The sequence below is a fragment of the Anser anser genome (assembly GCF_964211835.1).
Source record: "Anser anser genome assembly, chromosome: 3".
Classification (NCBI taxonomy): domain Eukaryota; kingdom Metazoa; phylum Chordata; class Aves; order Anseriformes; family Anatidae; genus Anser; species Anser anser.
The window spans coordinates 75465827-75490191 of NC_139722.1; the positions used below are offsets into that span (position 1 = coordinate 75465827).

A 24365-nucleotide genomic window follows, 5' to 3' on the forward strand; every position below is an offset into this window, starting at 1 on the left:
TTTGCTTGTTCCTAAACTGGACAGCCTGTTTTTTTTCTTCACCGTATATGTTCATTTTTTTCCCCCATTCTCCAAACCCGATTTCCCCTCCTTCCTTAACAGATACACATCTATTATTAACTGTTATATGGGGCAAGTGGAGCTTGGATACTTGGGAATGGTGAAAAGCTCGAACAGAGAAACCTGGTGAGGAGGGTGAAACAAACTACATATACAGCTGAATAGCTGCAGCCGAAGCTAGCCAAAGTCTGGCACGGATTGCAAGACCAGAAACACTGAGGAACCAGAAGAGATATCCAATATTACTGCAGTACCCAGCTGTGTACATCTCATCTATTTCTCCGTTATGCTAGAGCGGCTCACTTACTTGTGACTTCAAGCTAGCCCTACAGGTACAGCCCTGCTAGGTCGTGTCTGAGCAAATAGCCCAAATAGATTCCTGTAGGTTTTGTACAGAACAACCATCTTGCATGAGTATCTTCCATGTAATTTCACATGAAACACACCAACAGTAACTGCTCACAAATACCACTCAAATGGTTTACTATAAATCGTATTTCCTGGGTCATTCTAAAAATGTTAAAGACAACAAAATGACCCACTTGATTGAGATTTATCTTAGCTGATCTTAGTCATGTAAGAAGCCACATGAAAGCAGTCTCTAAATCTTTTCTTGACATCACATCAATACAACAAACCTCATGGCAAATACAAGAATTTAAAGAGGCAAACAGAATTAACTGATGTAGTACAAGCAAGGGCCAGGCTCTTAAAAGCAGGAGGAAAAAAAAATAATAAAAAAAAAAAGAAGTACAACTAACATTTAACCTTGGCCAAGCTGTATGCTCCTTGCTTTTCCAAGCACAAAATGTCAGTGCATAACACATGTACTGCAATCGGTGACTTCTATTTGAAAGCTCAGCTTGAGCTTATGTAATATAAGTCATAAGTTTCAGTTCCAAGTCTAGGCTGACCCCAGCTTCAGGCAAGGAGTGAAAAGCTGCTTGTTAAACATATGTAAAGTCACTAAGTATTAAGCATATGTGGTTAACTACACTCAGACACTTTTAGGCTCCTTTTAATCAACCTTCTCCTACACAAATGTTCCCACTTGCATACAAAAAATTATCACCTACAATGTGTTAACAGACAAAGATTATTCCTAAATAAAACCATTTGGTTTTATGCACTTCAATAATTAAGGGGAGACTCCTTCAACGTTAAAAAGCACATAAAGTTATACTTTGACCTAGCCTATACTCGACACACTTCAACTCAGCTTACATTCTTAAGGTTTTGTATCAATCAGTGTTGTGAAATTCTACTGATAATGCTTGCACAACAAGATTTTTTCTTTTTTTCAGAAAAAAATACTATTAGAAACTTTTTTAAAAGTTTTTTTTTTTTTGCCAATTAGTGTTATTTTGTGGATATACATTTTGGTAGTCATGTATTCAATGGGATAATTAAGAAGATACAACAAATACAAAGTTGCAGCCCACCTTGACAGCAGTGTTATCTAAATGTCTGAAAGAAATTACGTTGTGGAAAGAATGACACACCAAAAACCAAACAAACATACAAACAAAATCCCACCACACATTTTCTATATGCCCATGAATTCTTCCACTCATTTTTGTATATAATAATTACGACCTCAACTCACATTTAACTTTGTTGTGTCACATTCTACCTTCACCACAATGTTCAGTCCCCAAATCTAATAACAACTGTCCTGCAACTGGAAAGCATGAATATAGTATGGTCTTATAGAAATAATCAACACTAAACACCTGTGAAATTTCTCACACAAAAATGACTTACACAGTAGTGTTATTTTTAATAGAGTATTAAAGTTCCTACCAGAAAATAAATTAAGATTAATAAAATTTAAAATTGCAAAGCGTATCCATTTTAACAAGGAACATAGAGTACACACCAACAGTACTGTATGCATGTGCTGTATGACACTATGGATTAGGAGGGAGTATTAAAAAGTTCTTTAAAAGAACACTGGCAGTTTCTCAACAAATGCATTAGTACCTTTCAGCTGATGTTCCTAAGCCTTTACATACGTAAGTAGTCCATGACTGCAAGAAGTCTGGAAAACTATACATTTTAAATCCAAAGCATATTTTCTGCTCTGATCCATAGATTTCTAATTGTTATGGTTAAATCTACAGTTCCATACAGAAACACAGCCAGTCCACCCTGCGTGGAAAGAACTGCTGATTGAAAAAAACTCCTTCCTCTGCAGCTGTTGAGCACCTCTAGGTAGGAAAACCTCTTCAAGACAGAGATATGAAATCTGTGAGGTGGCATTCTTTGAGCAGTTCTCCACACCTGAGCTACAAGCTTTTCATTGACAAACACCTTCACACACTAGGAAGAAAGAAAAAAAAAAAGCCAGAATATACTCCACAAATGAGATCTAGTTCCATATTCATAGCATTCAAGGGCAACACGTTAGCTTTTTCTACAGGGTTATAGACACCAGCATTGTGTTATTTTGTCACATGAACAGGAGTCAAACCAAAGCCTCCTATTCCACGGGAAAACAATAACTTCTCATGAGAAGAGTATCACAATTATTATATTCAAATGCAAAGGTTTAAACTGTTTCAGAGGCAGAGCACCGGTACATCATGACAGTGATCTGTTCCTGTCAGTGTGAATAACATCGACAGTTTAGATCAAACACAAATTTCATTATCAAACCTGATGTCTTCAGAAGGAAGATGATGTCTTTTTCTTTCAGATTTTTTTTTTTTTTTTTAAGGAGATGCTTTGCTTTCTCCTATCTCACGCTAAATTCTGTAGAAGATGACACTGTCTGCTTTCCCTGTTGAAATCTGTTTCTCTAATGTTGACAACATCTCTCTCTTGCCTTCAGCAACCAACTGGGACCAGTATTCTCGCAAGAGAACAAGAAATGGAGCAGGAATGTTCTTTAATGATTTCATACATAAAACAAGATCCCAACTTAAGCTTCTGTTTATAAGGGGAAACTATATTGCAAAGAAACTCATTTAAAACATTAAAATAACTTATCACATGTTGCCAGTATTTGCGTTCAGGTTTTCAGGTTCCAGCATTTCCTCTACTATAATTGAAGAACCTAAATCAGCAGAAGGAATGCAATTCCCTAATAATTTAGGTGTGAGTGATGTCAGTGGCTGTAAGAGAAGAAAAACAGTAAACCTTTGGGCTTTGCTCATCTGAGGAAAAAGCCTTTCAATTAAAATTTAAAATTGAAAGCTGCAGCATTATTTAATTAAAATAATGTGGCTATTTTGCTCCACTCTGGCCATAGTTTGTTAGTCCTCTCCTTGAAGTAGACAGCAGTCCTGGTTCATATACATCCTTCAAAAGGATGAGCAGTAGCACAAGGAGAAGGAAGTGGCATTTAAAACAAAAGAGAGACAAAGTTCCCAACTGGCAGGAAGATCCAACATTCTCAAGTTATTTTGGAAGGGCTGAAATTATTTTCAACTCATTAACTTCAAATCAGATTCTGAACTGACAATTCATAAGATTACTCATGTATCAGAAAAAAGCCATTTTCAGTTAATTGTAATTTTCACTGTTCAAGACACATTTATCAAAACATTTACAACCCATGGAGACCAGACTTACAGATAAATAGTTCAAGTTAATACTTTCAGAAATGGTAAAATAAAGTATACTTACCATTCTGTGAAGAGAAAGAAAAAGCTGTCAACAGCACCTCAAGTACTGAACTGAGGGATTAACAAACTGAATTTTAGTTTGAAGACAGACCTCCATTGGTGAGAATCTGTTTTGCATCTGGTCATGTTGGAAGACTTTCAAAAATAAGAATATGTACATCTACTTTATATTTTTCCATTTTTACTTCCTTAACTAACTTGTCAAAAAAAATGTAATAGAATTTTAGATGATGTTAGCATAACATTATAATTTTCAATACCTGATCTTGAGATGTGAGACATGAAAATGCTTATCTGTTAAAAAGTTACTGAAACATATAAGCAGCAGACTCTCTCTGGATACTCACTTTATACACTTCATAAATGAGTGCTTCAGAGAATCCTGCACATACATTAGTTTTCAAAGTTTGTTCTGCAGTCAAATCAAAACATGAAACTCTTCCAAAGGTATCTCTTTAGTAAGTACAAGTTTTAACATTTGACTCAGAGTTTTGCTTTAGAGTTAATTAAAAAAAAAAATTAAAAAAAAAAAATCAGTCATTATTCCCTGTCTCTCCTCCCTCCCAGGAAACCCTATTAATGCAAATTCCCAAAATAATCATTCCTAGCCAGAAGAAAAGCCTGGGAACTGCTACCTAAAGAGCTCAAAATTCTAGAGAGTAATGAGCATCTAAACCAAGAACTTTGAGTGGAAACCATGATGAAGCCTTAATTATTACATTTTTGTTAATAAAAATAGACTTGCTCTAGAGAACAAAATTCCATTTCCACTTCTGACATCATCATCCCATGAGACGTTGAGGAAGTTAGAAAGGCCAAACCACTCAGTAGGAACCAGCAATTCCAGATGTCACATTCTGGTACCCACTGAAGACTTCTTCAGCCCATTTGTTGGACAAGCTAACTTGTTTTCTATTTAGTTTCACTCTGTTTTATGAAAGTGGTTAAATATATATATATGTATATACACACACATATATATACGCCAAAATAGTCAGGAGGGCCGTTCTAGCACAGAGGAATGTAAAATGTATGGCTACATATCAGAATACAGGCCTAAATCTCTCAATTCCCTCCTGTAAACTGGCCATTGTATAAAAGACTACAGTAAGGAGCTCGACCAGAAAAACGTGTATGGCAAACCAAAAGACAGTTATGATCTTCACTGCCATTCACTTATTTTTAGAATTTTTCTTGGAACTCTTTCACATGGAGGAGTGGCTGCTGAATACAGTGATTAATCTATGGTGAATAATTCCATTAGTCAATCAACCAAGCAAGAATATGAAAACAAAAGTCTTGTTTTTTCAGTCAGAATCATCAAATAAGTTGTACTGAGTCAGGATGCAAGGAAAAAAAGAATCATAGAGTTAAGTAATTTGAATTAATTTCATTGCAAAGACTTCAATGCTTTGTTTTGATCTTATTTTTAAAAATCTTTAGCCTTTTAAAGCTAAAATGTTTTGATAAGTAGCCAATGATCAACTGCTGCTGTGGTACAGCACTAATGAATTGGTGTCATAAAAGCTGCAAGCTTGGTTCAGATTCTATAGATACTAAATAAGAACTTTTCAAATACATATTTTACCTTAATTAAGGTTATCTTCCCCTATACTTTTTTAAAAGCTAACTAGACCCAAACGTTTGATTGTTACAAATAATAGTAATAACAAAAGACCAGAATCAGAACTGCCCAAATTCCTGAAATGTTAGGTTACTCAAGAATATTTAATACAAAAGCATTAATAAAAATATGTAAAGTGTCTGCTCTGTTCACTCATTACACGGCTTACAAAATGCATAACATTGGTATGATTTTTATTCTGAGCTGTATTCTGGGGGCTGTTAGCTTTTACAAAAACAAGCAAACCACCACCAACAAAAAAACTATGATTACCAAAGCCTGTTTCTAACCTGCTAGACTGTACACTTGGTAACTGAAAAGAAGCAACATTTATGTAATGACACATCTGTTAAAAACTCTTGAGATTAACATATAACTAAGAACAGGGAATCAACTGGATTTATGCTTCACTTTAATTTCTTTGGCCTAATGAATAGTTGTCACCTGTAATTAATTTCATTTAGCAATGCTGTAGGAGTATATTGTGGCATTAATGCTTCAAAAAACTGCATGGAAGTATCACTGTACAGAGGTTGAAAACATGAAGGAAAATTAAATAACACAATACACAGTCACGAGGGTGTTACTGTGCGGTTATCAGGACCCAGAGAAAGCGTCATAAGCTCACGAAAGCACATTCCAAGACATTTGAACAAAGACGTAGACTAACTGTATTACTCTAACTAGTAGACTAGTCCTCTTCTCTAACAAGCACTGAATTAAGCATGAGGATTTAGTTTTTACAGATATATGTATCAATTAAACCTTAAAGTAGTCCTTTGAAATGGAAAGTAGGTAAGATTCTCTCCAAGATTTCACACAAAAAAAGATAGAATAACACAACTCAACAGGGAAAAGAAAACAATAAGGTAGTTTCAAAAGCACACCTAGTGCAGTAAAACCAGATAACCAGAGGAGCCCAATTACAAATACTTGCCACTTACAGTTGTTCCTCTCCAGTCATAGATTCAACAGCACAAAATGCACTCCAAGTAAAACTTATGCTTATGCAGACCGTGTATTACTACTCTTGTTAGTAAGGCTTAGAAAAACATTACTTGACATTGATTGGTCAAATCATACCCATTATTTAACACTATGCAGTAGCACTACTTTATTATTATTGCTATAACCTCCAGTACACATAATATTGAAATCTAAAGAACTTCTACAGATGCATCTGCTGGTAAAGAAAGACCTACCAGTACCCTTGCATCAGATTAGGTTTGCAGTAGGGTTCCTTACTGAGCCCATAGTTTGATGCGCAGTCTTAGCTGCAATGTCTAGAAGTATTTAGACAGTTAGCACAGTGTAACCAGGAAAAACTAAAAGCATGTATCTATCCTCTATAGCCTCATGTGTCCTCCACGTGTTACTTCAGCACAGTGCAAACTATTCTCTTCTCACTGCTAGTCTGTCAATACATGCCAGGTTGTTTGTTCCTCTTGCAGCCCCACGAAGTCCACTATCCTTTTAGGAGCCATTAGGATAACTGTTGTTGCAGCAGTAGTAGTGGAGCCATTATATTGCTCATAGCACTCCAATTCTGATAGCCCAACAGAAAAGAAAAATGTGACCACAGCTGAAAAATGACACGAGACATAGAACAAAGTATTCCTCTGTTATTACTCTGTTACTTAAAGCGGAAGACATTAAGATTAGACACAGGTTGTCCTGCTTGTCCTTCCAGCCCAGCCCATGCTGCTATGACCACAATTTATATCAGTAAGCGAAGCACAGGAATGGGAAATCTAGTCTCAACACTGTGTGCAGTCTTTCCAGTATCTGAAAAATACATGAACTTACATCTACAGTGCTGGCAGGAATTATATATATTTTCAAGTGCATTTCCGAAAGCAAACTATTTTATGTCCTGGAAAAGTTTTTGTTGTTTTTAAATAAACTTTCCCTTCTGTTCTTGCACATGTGCATACAGAAGGTGAGTATATGAAAATACTATGAAACCTCAGGAATAACATCCAAAAGCTTCAACATTTGTTTTTGATCTGGCGTTTGAAATACCACCCTGTCTACACGCTTTCCCATATCCATTATATGCCTCTTCTTATATTTGATACTGTTGCTAGAAGTTCATGAAATATAGTATTATATAGTAAAACACAAGCAGTATTCATTTTTAAACAGCAGTATGGGTTTTTTGGTTGTTTTCATTGTTGCTTGTTTACTAATTTATTGATTTCAAAATAATGTTACATGATTCTCTTAATTACCAGATGTTTTGGATTAGAACAGTTTAAAATAAGAGCAGGAGGGTTTCTTTTCAAAGCTGGGTTTGCTTTATATTCTACCACCTACCCCAGAAGTTTAGTAGAGCAACTCCGTAGGCATTTCTATAAAGCATATAACATTAGTCTGAGGGCAAGGCTTTCAGAAGAAAGCATGCACAAAACTCTGTGGATTGGACAGACCTAAGAAAAACGCATACAAACACACACGAATTGTTTCTTTGCTTTAATACAAAAAATACCAGTTAATTCTACTGTGTTACTCCTGAACACCACACAATGAATGGTGAATTGTATCCAAAGGACTTCTTTTTCTGCCAATTTTTTTCTGCCTTTAGCAGAGAAGCAGAACTGGAATAAGGAATTAAGAATTTCTTAGTCAACATATAAAGTTGTTGCCATTGTCAAGCTGATAATGCTAGTTTGTTTTATTATCCCTAACCTGCCAGACCCCAGCTGTTGTCTTAGTCAAAACCTGAGTTTTCCAATAACTAGAAATTGCAGCTGCTCAGAATGGTTCACTGGGGATTTGAACCACCACAAACATTACTCATCTGGTCCTGCCCTGATCAGACTTCTTTGGCCAAAATGCAGGGTTAGGCCTGCTTGAGATTTAAGACATACAATTTAAAAGTTTTTTTGTTTTGTTTTGTTTTTTATCCTCATCAAAATAATATTTCTCATTTAGCCTTTGAAAAGTTATCCATAATTCTTACCCAGCATGTGAATACAATCTGGTAAGGTCTACTTTTTCTAGATACTCTATACTAAAATGCTTTTGGAAAAAAAAAAAAAATCATGAGTTATATCTGAAGATAACCACTGCGTGTTACTGCTCTCATCTATCATTTTTGTTAATGCCAAAAACTTGGAAACAAGAAAGTCTTTCTTATTTCAAACATCTTTACTTAAATGAAATCCATGAGTTACTGTGCTACATATTTGCAGCTGCATGTAACAGGTGCAACCATAAACATTAGGAAATGCTGCATTTTGATGGGCAAAGAGCCAAAACATTGCCCAATTTAAGCAGTCCAAATTGGAATTAGTTTTGTTTAACAAAGATTTGTTTAGTCAGATGAAGTTCCCTTGGCAGAGCCCCAGAGCTTATGGAAAGTGACTATTCAATGTTTAACATTTCACTGATAGCTATTGTTGTTTTCTCTCTCATATATTAGTTTCAGATGGGAATCCTCGCAATAATAATAATAAAAAAAAGAATGAAATAAAATAAAACACCACTAACTTTCCATTCCTCCAACTCTTATTGACTTTTTCTGTTTGGATTACAAACATCACACATCCTAATTTCTTCCTTTCCTTTCATCAAGATTCACTCCAAAAATATAAACAAGCTATCCTGCTTCCTGAGCCCTGCAGCCCTCTACAACTTTTCCTTCCTCCTCCATATTGTCATTCCTACTATTTCTTAGAGACTTTATTCTGACTTTAACTTCAGAATACCACCCTCCTTGCATTTCTTTACTGTTCCTGCATTGTGCATCATACCAAACTGTCGTGCAAAGTAGAATTACTTGCTAATAAGCAACCATCTCTAATTGGAAAAAAGAAAGTAGCTTGTTCAAGCTCAGTGACACAGAGGTATTTTCACCACAGAGACAACATAGATACACAGTTTCCCTGGGGTTCTCAACATAGGCATACATGTGCTGTACATAGAACAGACTAGAAACCACCCAAAAGACAACTGTTTTCTGCAGACTAGTAACATGCGAACACTTACTTGCAAACTCATATGAATATTTATTAAAAAATTGACTGAGCCCTTGGTTTCATCTTAATGACTTCAATATTCAACAGCACACTAGCCTTTAATATTGTGCTAAGATAATACTTCTTTACAGACCCACAGAAAGAAAGCCAGGCACTGGCCAAACCAGTTCCAGCAACATACTGGATTTCAGCTGGAGACCTTTTTTCTTTGGTGTTGCAAGACTTTCCCTGCTCAAAAGCTGTATATGACTACAAGCTGATACTGTCCTTTGCAGCTCAAAAATTTTCACATTTGATAGAAGAAATAAATTATTTATTAATCTCCATGCAATAGTAGGCAATTGGCAGTGGTAGAAGTGACAAGTAAGTCAAGCACATATGCAAACTATATCTTGTCCAGAGGCAGGAGGAAGAAGAGGGTTCAGGGACAGAAACCCCTTTCAGAGTGAAAAAGTTTGAAGGCTTTCCCATTTGCTTAATTAAAAAGTCTGAAAGGCAAATAAAGTTTAAATAGGAAAAAAAAAAAAAAAAGAACAAACAAACCTGGAACAGCAAATTACAAAACACACCTTTCCTTTTGGAAACTGAAATAGTAACACTTATGAAGTTTAAAGCCATTGAACTGACTTCTGCAAAGAACATGAACTGAACCTTCTTCAGGCAAAAAAAAAAAAAAAAGTTAGTCACAACTGAACCAGCGAGGCATGCTTATTAGCAAAGGCTTATCACTTTAAGTCCCACGGTCTCTAAACAAAATGCCAAAGTTTTTAATCCTAGATAAGCGGATAATTCATCCCATTCAGCTGACCAACGCTACCTTTCTCCCCCAAAGGAGCTAACACCTTCCCTCTCACCATAAAGCTCGCTAACTTCCCTATAGGAAGCCAAGGCTCTGAATGGAGTTACTCAGCAACAGCTCTTTTCTCCTCACACAAAAGATTCATTTTTCCATCTACCAAGATCTGGCTGCCTCTATGTTTTCTTCTTTCAATTCTCATGAGCTTTCTCTCAGTCACACCTCACTTTGCCCTGCTTTTGTCTTTGTATCATTTGGTGGTCTGCAAATACCTGCCAAAACCTGTCATTGGTTGAAGTACTTCTTGTTTGAGATGCGTCCACCAAGTTTGCTACTGAGGGCTAACTGCTAATGCCACTGCACTGATCTTTGGCACCCTCACAGCTACCAAACCTTGGAACTTTTTTTTTTTTTTTTTTTTAATGATTTAAAAGCAGAGAAGTGAAAAGTAGTTTCTTTTAAATCCACAGAGTTAACTTAGAACCTAGAGAGCCTCCTGGAAATAGAAAGCAGAGAGAAAGTATGTATTTATTTCAGCTAATAGGCTTTTGAACTGTCTTCTCATCAGTGGCAAACATTAATTTTACAATTAACCAACCACAATGGCTGAAAGAACTTGAAATGCAGTTATGCCTGTCCACTCAGGCAGCAGATGCATATAAAGCAAAAAACAATCCTGAACTTCAATATAAGAGCTTTCTTCCCTGTTTTCTCCTTCAAAAGGACTGAATTTCCATCATTTTTTTCTTCAAGACACCCATGCCCACTTAGTGCTGCCCACACACCCTGGCTTCAACTCATTGTTTCTTACCCAAGCTTCCCCACCTACCCACCAGTGGGTCTGGATATCACCTTCTGATCCCTTCTGACACGCTGCTTTATGCCACCCTGGTGGTGGATCAGGGGTCGAGGACATCATCACAGCACACAGGGCTGGAGCTGCACTCAGGCCACTCAGCCGGCAGAAAGTGTGTGAGGGATTGGGTTGAGCAGCAACGTGGAGCTGCAAGGCCCCAGGCCTCGCCTGCTGCCAGCCAGCGCTGGTGCAGGGCACTGCCCATGCCACAGGCCTCCAACCCACTGTGACTCTGGAAGCCCTCACTGAGGGCCTTCGCAAACTCTTTTCAGCCTAGTGCTCACGCAGTTGGGCCCAGCGCCACCATCCCTGCAACCCATCAATGCAGACACTTTGCACTTACTACCCTTTGGTTCATAACATGGAGCCATCTCAGAGGATGTGAATGGAGGCTCCCTTCAGGCTGAGCTACATGGGAAGACACACTCCAGGAGTCCCCAGACTGTTATCACGCAGCCATACCAAAGTAAACCCACCAAGACATGTAGGATCAGTGGTGAATCGTTAGCACAAACTGTTTTGCCTTACAATTCCACTTCTCATCACAGTACTTGCTCTATTTTCCACATCTCCTTCCCTGCAACACATACCCCAGGCACTTGACCACATGACTGCTGAGCACCAATTCCCATCCTCCACCAATATATTGGGAAGCCTTGCACATCCAGCTCTTGCCTGAAACAGCGTTTTATGTAATAGAATCATAGAATCATTCAGGTTGGAAAAGACCTGAGATCATTTAGTCCAACCTTTAACTTAGTACTGACAAGTCCACCAATGAGCCATGCTACTACGTTCTACATCTACACATTTCTTGAAAACCTCCAGGGATGGTGACTCAACCACTTCCCTGGGCAGCCTATTCCAATATCACACAACCCTTTCAGTAAAGAAATTTCTCCTAATATCTCCAACCACATCTTTAATGGAAAAAGCACTGAAACAAATATTGTGGATAGGGACTGAAAACAAGATTACAGATGGACTACCTCTGAAGCTAACAGAATTCAAGTCCATTTAATCATGTGAAACACGTCCTTGGAGTCACGTATTAGGCATGCCTCTCTGTACACCGGGTCATGCAATAGGAGAGGATAAGCAGATTTTAACTAGTTACACTGCAACACTCTCACATCCACTCTGCATCATAGGTGCAGTCTGTCTGCCGACCTGCAGCATTTGGTGCCAGGCATCCTCAGGCAGGAAAGCAGCAACTCCATGCTGCCCTGTGGCCTGAGATCAGGGACACAAATGCCAAAACATAGGAGTGTGGAGTGGAGGCAAGAAAGAATGAATCTCCATTTGCCACATGAGACTTAGGCAAGTCCAGAAGGATCCTGTGCAAGCCAGAGCCCCTGGAGGAGTCAAGAGGAGGAGACACCCAGGCTCCACATTATTCACACTTTCAGCTCAGTTCCTATCTGACCGGCCAGATTAGCAGTCTCACCACTTTTGTTCCTTAATAACTTCTGGCTCATTAGCCAATTTCAACTATAGCCAATGCCAGACCAGAGATGTCAAGGACAACTACATTCCTGATAGTTTTAAGGCCAATGGATAAACTGGAGGGCCGTGGTTAAAAAAGCTGCAGATTTTCTCTTGCCTGCCCAGGATTCAGTCAATCAGCACAGATGCAGCCAAGCAGCCCATACATTCAGTCCTGCCACGTGCTACGTCTTCTCACAGCTGTTAGGGACATGGCAGGAGAGTATTTGGAGACACAGGAGAAGACCAAAAGCATTATGCTGGGGAAGAGGTACAGAGATATTAAGTTCAGAATATGTAAAAGGACAGAAATTGCCATTTACCTTGTCACAAAACAACATTGTTTCTCATGATTTTCAAAAGAAATTAATAAATAAATAATAAATAGATAATACATGTGCAAACATACACACATATGTAAGAAGTTATTTTCATTTACAACTGCAAATATTCACCTCCTACAGGGTTTTAATCTGTTTGAGATCACAATATAGTACTTTTATAAACGATCTACCTCCTAGAAAAGGGAACATACCTGTGGCTGCAACATGGCCTACATCCTTACAACCTACAGGAACATCTGCAGAGTGGAGGGGTAGCCACAAGGCAAAAACAGAGGGGGGAAAAAAAAGTTTTATTAGTCCCACTGTTCAGTCTCATGAGGCTATTTAATCACTCACTCTCTCACCCAAGAGCTGACCAAAGCTAACTTTGCCCAGCCTGAGGCTAGCTCAATGCAGAATGTGAGCTCATATATGCCAGCATCTCTAGAGCAACTAAAGATTCAACTATTCACTCCCCTCCCCACAAAGCCTCCCCTGTTGTTCTTAGGCACATAACACAATCCTTCATTGGGAAATGTTTTACCTTGCCCACCCTTGAGCTAGCAAGCAGAAGATCTCAGAAATGGCAACACTGTTCAGCATATGCTGTCTTAAATTATGTCAGGCTACCCTAAAACACCAAACTACAAAGTCACCATAGTCCAATTGCTGTCTAGCTTTTTTCTTTTATTATTGATATTTGTCTTCACAGAACTAAATGAATACAAGCAGGCATCACATGCAATTATTCTTACTATAATTACTGCTAAATCATTAAACAATATTTCAAAATAAAAATTAAAAAAAAAAATCCATCCACAGTTAAAAACTTCTCCAAAATGGACAACTGGATAACAGTGCCCACCTTTATAGCTTTAAGGGACTTAAAGGGACTTAAGACAGCTCAACATTTCTCTTTAAAAATCACAACTTTATAAACCAGATTTTAAATAGAGTTGGTTTTTTTTGTGACTGGCTGTATTTCAGTGGAACTTATGTTGAACACAAACAGCAAAGAATTACTTTCAAAAACAGTGGTAGAAAACAAACAAACTTGCCCATGTTCAGTAAATTCTGTTCATTCACATGTATGTCTAATTATTTCCAATGTCTCAAGGGCTTAAAAATAGGAACGGGAATCACAAGAGAAGTCAGAAGATACATAGCTATGCATTAAGACTTGACCAAATATGGTTAAACACCCCACAGAAATTCTTAATTGATTATGCTCCTATCTTCAACACTTGTCCCCAAAACTCCTTGATGTTCCATGTGCATAATGTATGTTCCCAAATTCTCATGAAATACACCCAGTTTCAGTAAAATCATAGTAAACTTGGTAGCCCTGCATTTTATGCGCTTGTTAGTCTCACAGCACAGTAGAACAAGTTCTCTTTAAAATCCATGTTACAATGTCCAGCTCAGCTTCCACTCATGCTCTCTTGGGTTGAAGTTTCACCCCACAACCTCTGTTAACAAACAATGCCATGTGCTGCTAGTTTAAGAGGCCCCTTTTTCCGAATGGAATATCTGAGTACTTGTTATAGCAGCCATATAATTAAATTGTGCTCATTCTTCAGTTTTCTTTTTTTTTTTTTTTTAATTTATTTTTTAAAAGGGAAGCTTAATACAAAACAACAACAAAAACTCTTCTATGTCATCACTGCTCAGTTGTGCAATGCCAAAATTTAAAATTTAGGACACACCAACTTCAGACTCATCATTCCAACCTTACCCCACTTTCCTGTGCCTATGTCATCGTTATCATTTTTAATTACATAAGCATGTACCACACTATCCTAAGGACCTCTATCTTAGTGGGCACACAAAGCGTAAGTTTCTCATGGAAAGAGAAAACTCTGCACTCTTTTTAACCTCCATGAAACTGTGATCTCAGTACATATGACACAGCAGTTAATACAAAGAATATGGAATCATTATTTTCTCTTTAATTTACGTACAATGTTGATTTTATACATGGTGCCATTAATGAACACTGCAGTCTTCCTTTTGTTTGAAAGGTTTATAGCTGTATGCTTCCTAACTTCTGTCAGAAGAAATGGTATTGAAAAGAAAGTCCTTTATCACAGCTGGAACTTTCAGATCTTGCGAAGATGGCAAGCACCTAAGCACTACACACTTTCAGAATTAGAAAGTACACTGAATTTTGAAGTATATAAATCAGCAAGACTATATGCAAACTAAAATCTTCACATTACAGTGAATTATGTGTATTTTTAGTACTGCATCATTCATGCAAGCTCAAGGAAACCTGTTTCAAAAGCAGGTCATGAGTAACAGACAAGACCTCAAGTCACAGTGAATTGAGTAAAATATCATCTTCAGGCTCTTTAGGCAACATTGCCTCCCTCCCCACACCCCTCAAAATGGTGGGAAAAGGCTTAGATAGTAAAGGAGGTTGCAGCAAGAAGGGTATCAGTCTCTTTTCTCAGGTGACAAATGAAAAGATGTGAAGAAAAGGTCTCAAGTTACACCAAGGAGATTTAGATGGGATATCAGAAAGAATTTTTTAATGGAGAGGATGGTCAAGCATTGGAATGGGCTGCCCAGGGAAGTGGTGGAATCCCATCCATGGAGAGGTATTTAAGAGACATGTGGATGTGGTAGTAAGGTTTAGTGATGGGATTCTATCAGTCAGTTTGATGCTTGACAATCTTGAAAGTCTTTTCCAACCTAAATAATTCTATGATTCCATGATTTCAGTGATTACTGCCTTTGTAACAGTTAGCCTACACTGTGGGAGTCAAAGGCAGCCTTGGATAACTGTAGTAAATGCTTAGCAGTAGAAGCTCACAATAGGTTGTAGAGTTCACAACACTTTAAAGTAACTTCACAGCAGAGTATCTGGATATCAAAAACTATTAATAAACTGCCTTTTTTTTCTAAAAAAAAAAAAAAGAAGGAAACAAAATTCGTTAATGTTAATAGCACCAAACACCTAATTGAAATATCTGCCAGTGTACATGATACTTCATGAATTCTCTACTTAACTACTCCAGGAAAAAGTGAGATAACACCAAGTTTCAATACATTTTTATCAGTGCAGTGCTTGCACTAGACTTTATAGTGTTAATAATGGAATACATAAAATTACAAGATGGATTAGTGATTTGTTATCAGTCAACAGCAGAACACTTGTAAATAACTGTTACATGTAAATAACTACGGTTACATAAAGCATCAGCATCAGAACACGCTGCACCTGCTGAAGGTAGAAACAGTGATTTACTGAGAAAAAAAAAGAAAAGAGAAAAACTATTTAGGAGTAAAATCAATTGCAATACAGACATGATTTTTATTATTTTGTCTTACATGGCATTCCAGCAAATGTAAAAAAAAAAAAAAAAAAGGCTTCTCTCTGAAACACAAATTATTAAACCCCAGCAAGATAGTAGCTAACACCACCCCACAAACTTCTTACCATGCCATAGAGAGGCAGTCTGTATCAGACCTGGATGTAGCCATCAAGGGATTCATCCCAGCTCCCAGCAGTCAGTGAAAGCTTCACCATGAAGTTACAGTGAGAGTAAGGTATAGCTCTTGCTTATTATAATATTGGTTCTGTGGTGGTTTTTGTTGTTGTTGTGTGTGTTGTGGGTTTTTTTGTTTGCCCTTTTTTTTTTTTTTTGCTATACATGCCCATTCTTGATAGTAAATATAAATTCCAGTTATAATTATAATGTTATAATGATCAATGGCATGAGATTTCAAATCAGACTGATCTTAACACAAACTCAAATCTAATTAAAATTGTACCGGCATAGCCCCCAGCAGAGGATGCGATGTTCAGTTTTATTTATTTTTGCAAATATGGATGGTTCCTATGGCCTGCTGGTGACACTGCACTGCTAAGTGGGAAGCCAGGTTTAAAGCTCTGAATTGGCCTTTTGCTTTTCTGCTTAGAAACATGGAAACAGTAAGTTCTGATAATGATTGTTACACAACACATTGAACACCATGCTCTTTCTTCCAATGGCTGATTTAAGAACCAGGCAAGCTTTGGATGATTCTCATTTAGCTTATCTAGCAAGAAACAACAATAAAGTAACAAGCAGTGAACACAAAGCAAAGCATATTTATACTAACAAAGGACAGTTTGAAGATGAACAGAAAGGTTCAATTATAAATTGTGTCACATCACTGGAAATGGAGAACATGTTCACTGGAAGTACTCTATATGTGAGAAGTAGCAGCTCATGATCTAGATCACATAGATCACGAACATATGTACTCTTCAGTCTTTTCTGACTAAGGTTATGTTATTTCTAACTAGGTTAGACAGTGAAGAAGGCAAAGGTGTGTCTGTTAACCATTATAAAGCTAGGGAAAAAATGCAGTTGACTAAATATAGGGAAGAAGATTTTCAAAAAATCATAATTTTTTGTCAGGAAAACTCTCATTATATGGTTTAAATTAAGACTTCTAACAGATTCAATACTGGTATAAATAAAAAAAACCTGCACAAAACAGGATTAGTAGTTCAGTCTACAAAATCAGTTACAAGCCAACAAGAACACTGAATGACCCACTATTATTTAAGCATGGGAAAGAATGTAATATTCCTCTCTTGTCATTTGTGTTTTGAAAGTATATTGGATTTATTTTTTAGATCCTATTTCAGAATCATAGCATTTCATAACCACATTTATCCTATCTTTCCATAACTATATCCGACAACCCATAATCCTTTTCTCATGAAATAAAAATTCTGGTCGTCTTTGCAAGTAGGCTCAGTTCAGCAGGATCAAATTTATAACATTAATAAATAACCAAGACCCAAGATAGCATCTCAAAACAGTGTAATATATAAATCTTAGCTATATTTTACATACACATTTATCATTAACAGATTGAATAGGCCCATGGTAAAGTGATTCTTCATCTGCATCCATCTGATTTCTTTCAATAGTTGATGAAATATTCTTAAAGTAAAACTCTCCATTATTTCCACCACACTTTGCCAAAGGTGTTTGGCAGACTCTGATCTTCATGTCATTTTTCAGACACTTACATGCAAGCAAAGTATCAGTCACTGCAGATACACACATCAGGTCCCCCCTTCCGTTACCACCACCATCAAGGATTCCTATAGGACTGCTGAGTGAATGAATGTCATTACCTTTGAGTAAGGAGATCGCTAGAAGGAGGACATTCAAAGAGAGATGTAAGGAGAGAGAGAAATTGACACAAGAGAGTTAAGTTGCTGGGGACAGAACAAAAACAGATCCTAGAAAGTACTACACGCAATGTAGAAACATAAGTGAGACAATATATAGAGAACAGATGCAGATAATTCTTATGTCTACTTTTTTTTCCATTGAAAAACCCTAACATACTCTGGCTATTTTTTAAACAAATGCTTCCCACAAACATGTCACATAATTTTCAGTTTAGAAAAGAGATTGGGCTGGAGGTGGAATACAGTCAACCTGTTGCTCAGCAATAGTTAATACATCGTTTAATTGAGCTACTTTATATAACCTGTTGGTGCAATGTATGGGAAAAAAGCATAAAGATGTAATGTAAAAATTTTAAAAGAGTGACAAAAATAAATACACACATTATTATTTATGTATGCCTTCATATTCATTCTCTTTGACAAATTAAGCTATTACAGTAAGTTTCCCCTCCGATAAACACTTGTGTAAAAGGGGGAAAAAATATTTGATTTTATTGGGCCCAGTTGCTTTTTGATAGCTGAACAAAGCATAACATCAACTTTCCCCCTAAAGAAAAAGTGATCCAATGTTTGCTACAGACCTATGAGCAGACAGGGATTTTCTTTTCAAAAGGTGATTAGGTATTTCTGAAAGCAGGTGGTAGTAATAAGATACCACTTTGCTGTATTGTCTTCTGTTTTCCACAAAAGGTGTAACAGTAAAAATAGGAAAAGGCTTAAACATGCTCAATTTAAAATGCAACAGAAGAAAAGGCAATAATAGTTCTTACATTCGAAGATCTGTAAAGAGATCCTAAATCAGCTCTGCAAGATGAACGCACTCTAAGACGAAAAAGAAACTGAGACACTCACTGCTAAATTTAATAGGCAAACCAGAAAAGAGAGAGTTCTTTCACAATTAAAAAAAAAAAAAAAAAAAACACACAAATCAAAAAATCAGAATCTGTATGTAAAAACCTTGCAGAATAAAACCACTTCCCCCACTGCATGGAAAAAAAAAAATTAAAATTTAGACCAGAGATGATGAGTTCAACCCACATCAATTTTCTCTTGGTCAAGGACAGTTAAGCTTGCAGAATCCCAAACATTTATAGACAGACTGAAAAAACTGCATTATTTGAAGTTTAGTCTGATAACACAGTCAGTCTGGGCACCATACCATAACACTCTGGTCTCAAAAACAGGACAAGTGCTCTCTTCCTCAATATCCACTTCCCCCTCCCTCTCTTGAAACTTCAATACTTTCGGCAGCCAAAGGTATTTTGATAACCTTTTTTGACCCAACCTCTAAAACAACAAAAATACATTTGAGCTTATTTCATCTCTTTTGGGAAGACTGCTGTCATCAAAGAGAGTCACCATTCAGTTTCAAACATCTGTCAAATCTAAGCAATCTGCTTTATTTCTGTGTAAGAAATTCAGCTGGAATTTTCAGTGATGCCTAAAGCAATCAACTGCTTGTTCCCACCGCCCTTTATATAAATATATATGCAATTATAAATGCATATATCTTACCTACTTTCTCTTATCTACCTTCTCTGCCCAAAGACAACAGGTAGGAAGAGAAAAAAACAAAACAGCTCCAGGCTTTAATTTGCCCCAAAACGTCATTACCTTCAGGACCATCAGTACAACAACTCTAAGTAAACTTTCAAAGCAATCTAACAGTTTTCTGCAGTCAACTCAAAATTTGTCTAGTTGTTCTTGGATCTCCTATGTGATAATGCTTAGCTTAATCCCCCAAATCATCAAGGAATACTATTAAAGGTCTTCATAAAATGATAAATAAGTGTACAACTGAGCCACAGATGGTCAAAGAGAGAAATAATCTTTCTTGTATTTAACTTTACCTTAAATGTCTTCCTGGTCGTTAATCCAAAACTAAATAAAAAGGCAGTGAAAGGCTCCAGGTCTAGTCTAGAATCAGCATTGGTCCTTCACAAGGACTGCCAAATAACTAGTGTAAGAATAAACACATTTACATGCTTAACATCTATAGTTGCAATTCTTCTCCAACACACTTCCAGGATACAACCCTGAGCCTGTGCTGTTTTGAAATGTGTTGAAGCAAACAACCATCCATTATTTAAATCTAGACCTCTGCTTATAAAACCTTCACTTTCCAAAATCCTGTAACATTCTATTCTTTTCTGAAAGATGACTGGTTTTACTCAGCCCGGCAAAAGATTTGTCCATATATGGACAACCCTGAAAACAACAAATGGCTCTTTTCCCAGTCTATTATCAAGCCAGGAAATTAGACTGCCTGAGGTACTCTGCTTTACTTACTCTACTCAGAGCCCAGAGGAAACATTCACAAGTTTGTCAGACATCCAGTTTCACACAAAGGTGAATGGATGCTTTTCCTTTACAGTTTTAGCAGCAAACACCACAACCAGTTTTATAGAAGATTAAAGCCCTCATGACGCCACCTGAGGCAACAGTGCTAATGATGACAGTTGAAGGTACATAGCAGACAACTGCATCCACTACTGTTTGGCAGAGGGAAAAAGTTAAAACAAGAATCACAAAACAATAAATTCAGCAATACAAAGAGGGGAAACAGGAAGAAATCAAATACCTTCTCTGTTATTCAGTAAAGCCTCAGACATACCTATACCATTGCTAATATTTAAGTGCAATACTGTATAAAAATAAAGTGTGAAGAATGCTATCGGTATGAAACATTGTGCCCTCTGATACTTGGCTGTCTATAAAGTTCTTTTGCCCTTTCACACTCAACCAGCAGTTGAGCTCACTTTCTTCAGTAAGAACACATCTATATGTGGAATCTATATCTTAAAAGCTCTCAAAAACAGATTTAAGTTCCAAATACGTAAAATCTTCCTAAGTAGACCAAGAATTACCATCTTCCTTTTGCACTGAAAATCCTGCAAAGAAACCCCTTCCACTGCGTCAGCTCAGCTGCCTAGAAACTTAGTGGCAGGCAAACCTATGCCTTTTTAAGCTGCAACAAAGGAAATGATTAAGGAAGCATTAAAACCTAAGTGCACCATAAAAAGCATGTACCAGAAAACTAGCTGCTATTTGCAATAAAGAACGTGCCTTATTTACACACACACACACAAAGAAAAAAAAAATCCACACCACCACAGTCCCACTGTCCTCTTAACGTACTTAAAAAACAGCATCACAAGAAATGTGAACAAAGGTTGATATTTCAGCTACTGGCAGAATTTCTTTCAGTAACTCGAGTAGGTGGGACTGTATCTCTTCAATGGAAAAATATGAACTGATGTGTCATGCTCTATTTTTGTTTTGTTGTTTTTTCTGTTTTTTTTTTAATCTCCCTCTTTTGCCAGAAAATTCCTTATTGCCCCTTCCATTTTTTGATGTCCCAATTGTCTTTTCAGCTTTGTTTATTTTCTGATTGGCAAGGAAACTATGAAATTCTATCTTGTTTCTTTTACATGCTTTCTTGCTCTCTTCCGTTTTCCTCCTATTAAGACATCCGGCACATGTTAATATTTCAAAGTACACTTCGCAGTAGAGTCAAGCAGCTATTTATGTTGCCAGAATTAGTCAAGACAATAAATAAGATGGCTACTTAAAACATATGCATATATGAACCAGTCCTGAACATTGCAAGTTGGTTCAAAGGCAAGCAGGGAGTTGGCTATCTGCAGCACTTGATTGAAAACCCATCTCTATGCTATAATATTCCAAATGCTATAGTATCAGCACTGTTCTTAATTCATTTTTAATACTTGCCACAAACACTGGGGGAATAAAAAGCCTGTTGTAAGCCCACAATACAAGTTATGATTCAGAAGAGCACCTCTAATGTATTTTATGTTTGCTGCCCCTGTTTATAACAGCTACTTAATGTGTTGGGTTTTTTTAGCAATTGCCATAAAAACATCACAATCTTTGTTATAAATAATTATATACATATATATATATATATATATATATGTATCATAGAATCATTAAGGTTGGAAAAGACCTCCAAGATCATCTGGTCCAACCATCATCCTACCACCATTATCACCCACTAGACCATGTTCCTAAGCACTAAGTCCAACCTTTCCTTGAACATCCCCAGGGACGGTGACTCCACCATCTCCCTGGGCAACCTGTTCCAATGCCTGACTGCTCTTTCTGAGAAGAAATGTCTCCTCATTTCCAACCTAAAACTCCCCTGGCACAACTTGAGGCCATTCCCTCTAGTCCTATTGCTGACCCCCAGCTGAAGAGGCCTACCCCCAGCTCCCCACACCTTCCTTTCAGGTAGCTGTAGAGAGCAATAAGGTCTCCCCTGAGCCTCCTCTTCTCCAGACTAAACAACCCCAGTTCCCTCAGCCGCTCCTCACAGGACTTGTGTTCCAGGCCTTTCACCAGCTTTGTAGCCCTTCTCTGTACACGCTCCAGGGCTTCGATGTCTTTCTTGCAGAGAGGGGCCAGAAACTTACATTGCCACCCCCTGCACCCCAGTCTGCTGGCCAGCAAGGAAAATACGGCTATTTTTTATCGGGGGGGAGGCAGTGAAGAAGAGTTGTTCTCCATTTTCTATCAGACACGCACATAAGGAAAGATGAGCAGCAGAGCTGTATAAAAGTTTCATTAGAAGAACCCATGACCACTTGTAACATCCTCCTTTCCCTTGATGTCCATTTACTTTATAAACACAAAAAGCTGTTCATGCCCTTACACTTGTAAAAACTTATAATTCTACAGAAAGGCCATGTGAAAAACTTAATGGTTTAATGTGTTTTAAATGACACAAAAGTGACTAACCGGATGACAGTTGTTTTAGATGAGATTTCTATGAAGTAGAAACAGAGTGCACCAACATCCAAAAACAGGCTGTGATTAAGAACAAAGCTTTCACCAGTTGAACATGACTTATTCATTAGTTCAGACCACCTGATAGCATCCTTTGAAGTTTATTTTCCTGAAATCCAAAACTAAGCCCATCTTCATTTAATTCATTAATGCAGCTAGAGGGATATCACTGCAGTTTAAAAAAAAAAAAAATCTATTTGAAATTTGTGTGTGTATATATTTGTGTGCATGTGCACGCTCCATTCTTATCTGTGAACGCCACTCTTTTAGGGAGTTTTGAAGGAATTTGAGTTGCAAATACATTTTTGGCATGGAAAAATTAATAAGCATGAAATGACCATAAACAGAATAAATATCTTCAAGCTGTTACCAAAACATACTTTGTTTTATTTTAAATAATAATAATACTAATTTTATCCTACTGTTTTTAGAAGTGTTCTCCAGCAAGATTTATGCTGTTAAACACATAAAAACTTGACCATTTAGTGTTTTGCCCTATGGCATATAGTAAAAACAACTGTCTGTCTAGTTACCATTCCCTTCCTGTCAAGGCTGACAAAAGGTTCATTCAGTAGCTTGCAAACTTCCTTCACAGGCTATACAGGCAGCATGAGGAATTACCAATAACACAAATAATTACCATTTTTTTTAATAATCAAGTTCCATCAGAAATCCATTATGATGGAAAAAGTGGGGAACATAACCTTTGCAACTAGTCATTTCTGCTCCCCTATCTGCATCTGTAAGTATCTGATAAAATGAAGTGCTTAAAAAAGGTAAGTTCTAAACAACATCATCCCACAGGTCTGTCTGAATTCTAAAAACATCTCTGTAATGGAAGTGTCTCTACAAAGTACAGGCTTTTTTGTTTATATATATATATATTTCTTATTGGCTGCATGCATTCCTACTCCCCCATCCTACCATTGTCTTTAATACAACTAAAATCAGAAAAAGTAACTGAGTACCAGCCTGTCCTGTACTCCACGGCAATGATACCCATCCAAATTAAAGATAAACCTGAATCAGTAAAAGAAAAATATAAAAAGAAAAAAGAAAAAAGAAGTTCCTTTGTAGTGTTCCCAAAGATTTTCGGGTCACAAATCCTTTACCTATTATTGCTCACTCCATGAGTTATTTCTAAGGTAAGTTTCTGTCCATTGTGTTCTGAGGACTGCAACCAGAGAAAACATTTGGACACCCCAGTCAGTCAGACTAGCTATTTCAATAACAAGGAGCTTATGTTATACCATCTATTAACATGACGTTCTGAAGTCAGAGAGAAAGCTACTTCAAATAATCATCAAATTATTTTAAAAGTCATCATTTTCTGGAGTCTTAAAATAAAATTCAAAAGTCACTGGACATTACTGTTTTGATTCTTTGAGGAATGTGCAACAGTTCTACAAGTGATGAAATGCAATGTGTTCCTGCTTCAGATTAAATGAGTTTTAGACAAAATAGCTCATATATAACAGGCTTGTGTAAAGCACTGTAGCAGCATACAGGATCAAGGTGATGCTGTTTCAAGTTAAAGCATGTCAGTTTCCAAGACAGACTGAGAGAAAACAACATATCTTCATCAGAAAATTTACCACTGCTAGTA

General features: G+C 37.1%; 1 protein-coding gene and 1 long non-coding RNA gene across 7 annotated transcripts in view; one reads left to right on the forward strand and one right to left on the reverse strand.

Annotated features, from left to right (window-relative positions):
* The window catches only part of PDE10A (phosphodiesterase 10A), a 191394-nt gene that overhangs the window by 149040 nt on the left and 17989 nt on the right, over nt 1-24365 (reverse strand). The gene's annotated exons all lie outside the window — the stretch shown is intronic.
* The window catches only part of LOC310897400, a 36120-nt gene continuing 11755 nt past the window's right edge, over nt 1-24365 (forward strand). The window contains exon 1 of the long non-coding RNA XR_014582314.1: nt 1-24365. This exon is cut by the window's right edge and continues 7466 nt beyond it. This is a non-coding gene — a long non-coding RNA (uncharacterized lncRNA).